Source organism: Hyperolius riggenbachi, chromosome 1 (genome assembly GCF_040937935.1).
Source record: "Hyperolius riggenbachi isolate aHypRig1 chromosome 1, aHypRig1.pri, whole genome shotgun sequence".
In the NCBI taxonomy this organism is placed as follows: domain Eukaryota; kingdom Metazoa; phylum Chordata; class Amphibia; order Anura; family Hyperoliidae; genus Hyperolius; species Hyperolius riggenbachi.
The window spans coordinates 71,133,035-71,142,168 of NC_090646.1; positions in this window are offsets into that span (position 1 = coordinate 71,133,035).

The window sequence follows — 9,134 nt, forward strand, 5'->3', positions numbered from 1 at the left end:
TGTAAGTCTTTAATGAATACAAAGATTATTGTTTTTAACTATTTCTTGACAATTTATTTTAAAGCTCTACATAACTCTGTTATTTAGGGCCCAAGCACACTGAAGCGCCATCAATGTTATATAGAAAAAAGGGGACAGAAGTGTACAGATGTTGGTTAGGCTCAGTTCACATTACATGGATAGAAAACTTATCCATGAAAAAACTGATCCATAGGATAGACCGTTTTTTAAAAGGCATTGGTTTTTCATCTGGGACCTTCCATTCCTTTAGCGCACGATCAATGCGACACACCTGTCGCTCCGGATTTATCACAGTCTCCCCAAACTTGCAGTCTGTTTGGTGGAAAGTGCCGAACGGATCAATTTTAATGGAGCAATCTAAACCGATTCTATTGATTAACATAGGATCCATTCACCTCCGTTAGGATCTGGTCCATTTAGTCCACATGCGTTGAACTCCAGGCCTGGAGGGCCAGATACATGCCAGTGTTTAGGAGGGACTGAGAAAGAGAGGAATGTGTTCTACCTGATGGACCACACCTTTACTGATTCTGACCCATCAATGAATTTGAGCTGTGCCAAAAATGTGTGAGGACCTCGGCCCTCGAAGGACCAGTTTGACAACCCTGATTTAGCTACACTAAATGGACCAATTTTAATGCCAGGGTGAACGGGGCCTGGTGTGCTCAGGCCCTAATTAGCATTCGACTAGTTATTTTGTCAAGCTTATCCTTCAAGAAAATGTTTTGATGCAAAAGCTATGAAAATTGCTTGACAACCTTGGAATAAATATTGGAATAAATATTGTAATTGGTTAGAGAAAGTTTTTTTTTTTTTCTGCATGGCAATCTGTTCATAAGGTGGAGATATTTCAATGCTGTGTGGAAATCTAAAGTATAATTGATACTTGACCATTTTATGATAGCTACACGGTTCTCTTATGTTTGAAAATGTTCTGGTATTGTTTACAGACACTGGATGAGAAAAGATGAGTTGGGCGAGGTCAGAATGCTATGAAATGAAAGCATAAAACAATTATACTTTCTTTTGAAAAAAACAAACAAACATAAAAAAACAAAAACTTAGGCTGAACTATCAAGCCGAGGGATTATAGATTGTGATAACGCAGCATAGTGCTGACACAATTGCCTAAGCAGTAGGTGAATGGGAAGAGTATAAAGAACGTTGCTATACCTTGAACTGTGCCTGCCAGCTCCTGCATGACTCCAACAAATGAAATAGGAAAACAGTTTACACACATAGTGGAGTGGCTGCGGTTACCTAGGGAGGGAGGGTAGGGAAAATAAATCAATAAATTGTAAAGCTATTGAAAAAAACCCATAAATATTTATAAAAAAATAAACACACACCCCAGCAGCAATCAGAGCCCAGCAACAGGGAGCTCTGTTGATGGGCTGAAGGCGGGGGGGAATCACTTGTGTGCTGAGTTGTACGGCCCTGCAGCGAGCCCTTAAAGGACTTACGAGCCCAAATAGGTAAAAAAAGAGAAGTACCTTAATCACTTTTAAATGCACGGAGGACGCCATCCGTGCCCTCCGTGCAGTTCCGCTGGGTCCCCGCAGTGTGATAGCCCCCCATGCTGCTCCCGACCCCACAGACGGGGTCGGGCTCCCCTTCCTCTCCTAAGATGGCCGCCGGAGCTGGCCGCGGCTGCGCAGTCCACATACACGTTAGTGCGGCTGCGCAGCTCTAGGGCCCTCCCCCCGATCCACGCACAGTAGCGTTTGTGGGGGGGAGGGGGGTTACGCCCGGGGTCCTTAAGTGGTTAAGAAGGCAAACCACACTAAGGATAGCTTTATTAGTATTAGAGCTATTTGGTCTCTTTTAGTCCCCTATACTTTCCTAGTGGTTTTGGGTCACCGCGAGCTGATTGGTTACTCTGTCACATATAGTGATGAGCACAGATTTCTAATAATTGTAATTTTGCATTGTAAATAATTCACAATTACAATGCAAAATTGTAATGTGAAATTTTGGAGAAAATTCTAATTAATTTTGTATGTACACATAATCAGCAACTGTAATTTCGTATTTTCATGTAATTTTGTGCCGATTTTTGGGGTTAATAGCGAAATACCCATACATGCTATCATCACCAAAATTGCTACGTATGTTAAAGAGACTCCGTAACAAAAATTGCATCCTGTTTTTTATCATCCTACAAGTTCCAAAAGCTATTCTAATGTGTTCTGGCTTACTGCAGCACTTTATACTATCACTGTCTCTGTAATAAATCAACTTATCTCTCTCTTGTCAGACTTGTCAGCCTGTGTCTGGAAGGCTGCCAAGTTCTTCAGTGTTGTGGTTCTGGGATGCATCTCCCCCCTCCAGGCCCCTCTCTGCACACTGCCTGTGTATTATTCAGATTAGGACAGCTTCTCTCTTCTCTCTTATCTTTTACAAGCTGGATAAATCCTCCTCTAAGCTGGCTGGGCTTTCACATACTGAGGAATTACATACAGGCAGAGCTGTCTGCACTCTGCAGGAAGAAACAGCCTGACACTTCAGTGGAAGATAGCTGCAGGGGGAAAGAAACACACAAATGATCTCTTGAGATTCAAAAGGAAGGGTGTATACAGCCTGCTTGTGTATGGATGTATTTTCTATGTGTGGACATACTGTACATCAACCTACTTCCTGTTTTGGTGGCCATTTTGTTTGTTTATAAACAAACTTTTTAAAACTGTTTTTAACCACTTTTAATGCGGCGAGGAGCGGCAAAATTGTGACAGAGGGTAATAGGAGATGTCCCCTAACGCACTGGTATGTTTACTTTTGTGCGATTTTAACAATACAGATTCTCTTTAAGCAGAATAGTGAAAAGGAACTTTTTTTTTTTTTTTAGGAAAATCATTTTTATTTTCTATTTAAATTTGCAACGGGAAACATTTTTTTTAAACAGTCATTTTTCTGAGTTTAAAAAAACATTTTTTCTTTTCATTTTTAAAATCAATTTTTTCAAAAACTACATGGTATTTCTGAAAAATTCTCACTTTTTTGGCGTGTTGCCACTATTCCCCTTCATCAGGGGAGTAGCTAACGGTGGGCAAGGGGGAACATATGTCCCGGGCACAGCCCTGTGAGGGTGTTCAGTGCGGCTGCTGCACCCCCATATGTGTAAGAGTCGGCTTGCTGGCCACCTGAAGTGCCACCTCTTCTCCCCCTAACCTCCCTCTGCAGAGGAGTGAGTAAACATTAATAACACCAGAAGAATCACTGGCTCCAACGTTCTGGAGATGACATCATCTCTCCTCTGTGACCAAGGAGAGGATGCTATAGATAAAGATGAATCCGGCACCATCCTCTTTTATGCTCTTTTTATCTTTATTATCAGATCACTGACATCTCCAATACAACGTTTCGGAGGGCAAACCTCCTTTGTCAAGTAACAGCCAGTATCTGAAGAACAATTTCACCAATATTTCTTATATACCTCCTTATTCCCAAACTGACCAATCAGTGCAGTGTGCTGCTCTATGGCGACCAATCCCCTTACGTCCGCCTAGCGGACCTAATGGGGAACTTCTATTTAGCATACTAGCGCTGTGCCTACCAATCAAAAAGCAGGGGGAGCGGCTATGACGCACAGGGCGAGGACGGACTCAGACCGCCGCCACGTGCAGGCGCCGACCAATGGGGGATCAGTCAGAAGTGACATCATGTCAGGCTCCGCCCGGCTAACGAGCTGACCTGACAGACGACTGATTCCCAGAGGACGGAACTCTCCGCCCTCTAGTCGTGCCGCATCACAGTGCAGCGAGGTGGATGCGTCATCATCCACCCGCCCACTGTAACTAGGCGACGAAGAGGACGCCTCCGCCCGGCGTCAATGCGCTCCCATGTAAACATACCTATAACACAATGTGATGACCATATCTAAATGCAAAAGCATATTTGTATCGATCATACTCATCTACTCCTTGTCTTTTCTTAGAAACCTTTCTTAAAGGGCACCATACACAGCAACCAGATATCTAAAAAACAGAAACAGTAATGTAAATTTAGATAAATGGAATCATATCATAATCTCTATTCATACCTCTAGGTTCTAAAGTATCAAGTCTGCGTATCCAAACTGCTTCTCTATATAATAATTTTTTAATCCTATCTCCACCCCGTCTCAAAGGCTGGACCTGTTCTAGAATCTGGAAACGCAACTGATTGACTGAATGTCTTGCTTCTGTAAAATGATTAGGTATCGATAATTCTGCTGTATTATTTCGAATAGTACTTTTATGGGCTGACAATCTTACTTTCATAGGTTGTGAAGTCTGTCCTATGTATAAAAGCCCACATGGGCATTTAAGTGCATAGACCACATAACGTGAGTTGCAATCAAATTGGCTTCTAATATTATATCTTGTCCCCAAATGTGGATGACAGATATAACTCCCCTTAATAACACTATGACAGTGTACACAATTAAGGCATGGGTAGGTGCCATTGGGTCGGGTCGACCAAGTCACCCCCCGCTTCTGAGTACCCATGTCCGCCCGAACTAATTTATCCCTTAACGTGGGAGCCCGTTTGTATGACATAAGAGGTAAATTTTGAAACTCCTCAATATGAGGAAATGCTGTCCTTAATAGTTTCCAGTTGCTGCGTATGATGCCCGCAATCTTATCACTATATACATTGTATTGGCTCACAAAAGGAATTCTTCCGTGGCTACCCAATCCATGTCGTCCCTGTCTATTGACTGATAACTTAATTTTCTCTCTAGCCTTCGTAAGCAGTCCCTGTGGATATTGTCTTCTCCTAAACTTATCCTGCATTTCATTTAATCTAATTTCCCTAACATCATCATCATCCACTATCCTTGTCACCCTCTGAAATTGACTCATAGGGATTGAACGTTTAGTAGCCAGTGGGTGAAAGCTCCCGTAACACAACGTAGAATTAGTGTCTGTAGGCTTAATATAAAGGTCTGTGCCTAGCCTACCACCAAAGACACCTACCGTTGTGTCAAGGAAGCTCACACTCTGCGTATCACTATGGATAGTTAAGCGTATCGCTGGACATTGTAAATGTAAAATATCAACAAATTGTTGTAGGCTCGAATGTGACCCCCTCCAAACGCAGAAGACATCATCTATGAATCGTAGCCAACACATGGCATTTTGTGTAAATATATCATTAGTATAAACAAATGTCTCCTCATAAGAATTCATGAAGATGTTAGCGTAGGAGGGGGCCACATTCGAGCCCATTGCTGTACCCCTCAGTTGTAAAAAGAATTGGTCCTCAACGAGAAAATAATTACATGTCAACAACATCTGTAATAGATTGCACAAAAATTTGACCTGAGTCTGACTAAAATCAGAAGCACATGTCAAGATGGACTCGACCGCCTCCACACCTCCATCGTGTGGGATGGAGGTGTAGAGGCTCTCAACGTCCATGGTGACCAATAGTGCACCCTCAGGAATCTCAGGTAACTTCCTAATGGTCTCAATAAACATCATAGTATCTCTCAAATATGATTTACCAGCTATCACAAATGGTCTAAGTACTACATCTAAATATCTAGCTATAGGTGAGGAAATAGAGTCTATCCCGGCCACAATGGGACGACCCGGTGGCCGGGATAGACTCTTATGTATCTTGGGACAGATATAAAAAACCGGAACAATCGGGTGTCGTTGAATAAGATATTCCATTAATTTATCATCTATAATTCCCTCTTCTACTGCTCTTTTCAGCATAGACTCAATCCTCATCTGATATTCTGTAGTTGGATCCTGGTCCAATCTAGCATAAGTAGATGTATCTGCCAATAACCTATATATCTCATTTTTATATTCCATAGTGTCCATAATCACTACTGCCCCGCCTTTATCGGCTTGTTTAATAGTGATTGCCGGGTTATTGGCAAGTTCTTGTATTGCTCGTCTCTCATGTATGGTGAGGTTGTGTTTGATAAAGACAGTTCTGTCCATTGACACAGTCCGAAGCATAGCCTCAATCTGCTTATTCGTTTTTTCCATGAACTGGTCGATAATTTGACAAGAGGGTGGGTTGAATCTACTCTTAGTTCTCAAAGGAGTACCCTGTAAGGATAATATTTCTTCATCTATAGCCTGAGACTGTCCAAATAAGTTGACCTGGGGTGCACTAAAATAATATTTCAACCGTATTGATCGGTAAAACCTCTGGAGGTCTATATCAAGGTCAACAAGTTGAGGCCATGCTGTAGGGGCAAAGGAGAGTCCTTTCTCCAACAGAGACTGCTGTGCCGGCGTCAAATCTACTGTAGAAATATTTACTACTATGGTCTCTGTTATGTGTTCTTCGGTATTGTTTTCTGCTGCCGAGGTCGTTGCCTCAATCGATTTTTGATATTTGTGCCGCCTGCCCCCTCTGCGCGTTCGTCTGCGCTTCCTGGAGGGTCTGAGGATGATTGGGAATTGGATATCAAAAAATCAGATGAACCTTCTGATGGTGGGCCCCCTTGTCCCCCAGAGGGCTTAGGTCGTCATGGTTTCCTACGTCTAGTCATCGGTTTTTGCCATGGATATATATATCCAGATGTGTAGTCCATAGCATCTCTTTGGAATTTGTCTCTCTTGATGATTTGCAATTGTTTTTTATGTGATTCTATCTTATTATCCATTTCTACAGTGAATTTCCCACATTCATCAATGCTCATGTTGTCCATAAGTTTCCGTTTGGACTCCGCTATTTGTGCCTCTAATTTCGGTATTTCCTCCATAATCCGATCGATGGTCAAGGTCATTGAATCGAACGAGGCCTTGTTCCAAATCTTAGTCCAAGTGAGACAAAAATTGACATCATTTGGGAACATCAATGGACTGACGTGGGCCCGTATTCCACGGGGTATCCTTCCCACCTTAACATATTCTGCCAATGTAGAGGCATGCAGTTCAAGTGAAGTGCGTGTTTTTAACAATTTTTCCAGTTGTTTAGCAATGGCTTTTTCATCTACCGTGTTTAGAAACGCCACTTCTGATGTAACTTTGGCAACGATTCTGGCAGTATCCTCCGGTGTATAGGAAAAAATATGCTCATCAATTGAAGGCGTGGTCATGATGGCTGGGTGCAGTCCTATAGCTGAATCAAAATAAGCAGTGAAGGTAGTCCGCACTTCCAGCTGATGGTCGCAGTGGGATGTGCCTGGATCAGGAGTTGACAGCCAACAAATCCAATCTCATATAGATAAAGATGAATCCGGCACCATCCTCTTTTATGCTCTTTTTATCTTTATTATCAGATCACTGACATCTCCAATACAACGTTTCGGAGGGCAAACCTCCTTTGTCAAGTAACAGCCAGTATCTGAAGGAGAGGATGCTAGGCACACTGCAGAGGACAGATGACAGAATCAATGGAACGTTGGAGCCAGTGACTCTTCTGCTGTTGTTTCTGACTACATAGAGGGGGACACATCTGGCTATCTAAATGTGGGAAGTGGAGTACATTTGGCAACTGTAGGGGGGCACAGTGGCTATCTGAATGGGGAAGGGGGCAAATTTGGCTATCTAAATGGGGGGGGGGGGGAGGCATATCTGGCTATATAATCAGCATTTGTACATTATGACCATACTCACATTTTTTTTGTGTGGAGGGGGGGGAGGGGGCGCAAAAAACTGTCTTTGTCCTCGGGTGCTGAAAACCCTGGCTATGCCTCTGCCCTTCATACTCAGTAATAAGTGGTGATAACAGCTTGTATGGTGGCTTAGCTATTAAAGCGGACCCAAATCAAACATTTTTTTTTTATTTCAAAATATTGGACACACAGACTCTGACACATACAAAGATAAATAAACACTCCTTCAAGCCTATGAGCATTTCAGTGCATGCTTTTCACCCTTCTCTTTCCATAACTAGGGTTATACAGGTGGCAGCCATTAGCAATTCCTCCTTTGCCGAACACCATCTACTCCACCAGTTTGCCGGATTATTTGCCGGCAATATGAAAGGAAGGGAGGGGTTTCTCCAATAAATGTAAAATATTTTATATTTGTCATCATGCAGCTGAAAAAAGGCTGCTATTTATTATTATAATTTAGAAAATAGATTTTTTTTCTGAAATCTTGTATTTTTAATTTGGGTCCACTTTAACTGCTAAAATTGACACATTATTGCAATCCAGCGATTCTGGAGGTGTGTTTGGCTTACAGGGACAAGAAAGGGATAATTTTCATATTCAGCAGTGATGCATTGTGGGACACCTCAGATGCTCACTCCAACCTGAATAATCGCAAATACCTTCTGTTTTAAGATGGCAACATTCTGCTTTTACACAGTATTTCAGTAAGGAGGCTTTTTGGTCCTTTTTAGTCTTTTACATACTCCCAGGGATTCTGGTTCATGAAATTGCTGGGGAATTTGTAACTCTATAAATGTGTGTGTTAAGTTTTTGTTTTTGGGGTGATTTTCACTTCCTGTTGTCCCATGAGTTTCACAAAGGAAATGAAGTGAAAGGAAGTCTCCACAAAGGCTGCACAGACATCAATAGAGATACTTGTTTTCCCTTCCAGAGCAGAAAGAAGTTAAAATACTGTATGACAGGTTGTATTGCTGTCATAGAAAATGTTTAGTACATTTCATAAATGTACTGTATCATCTCAGGTGTCAAAATGGACAGAAAGAGAGAAAAACGCTTCCTATATTAACCCACTCGCAACTTCAATAGAGTTCTCTCGTTTGAGATATATGCACTGCTTTTGATGTCAGTCAGCAGAACTCATTGTGCTGTAAATTATTGAAATGCTTTGATCTCTTTCTACTAGCAGAAAATAGAGAAACTGAAATCAGAAGTCCTCTGTTATTGCCAAAAATACACATTACAACAGTACCAATTAGAAGCAGAGAAATGTGAATGAGACATAAAAAAATAAATTGGTCTGGAACACTTGAAAGCTTCTAAATATATTGGCTGCCAAAGGGTTAATACAGGGGGCAATAACAAACGGTCAATTGTTTTAACCTTTCTCCTGTCTATCTAAAGCAAACAAACAAACAAAAAGTTTATTGTGGAGTTGAGCTTTAACCTCCTGAGAGATAATCCCGAGCTGAGCTCGGGGTATATCGCGCAGGAGGATTTCTCAGGCCCTGGTGGGCCGATTTGCATAAATTTTTTTAGTTACACG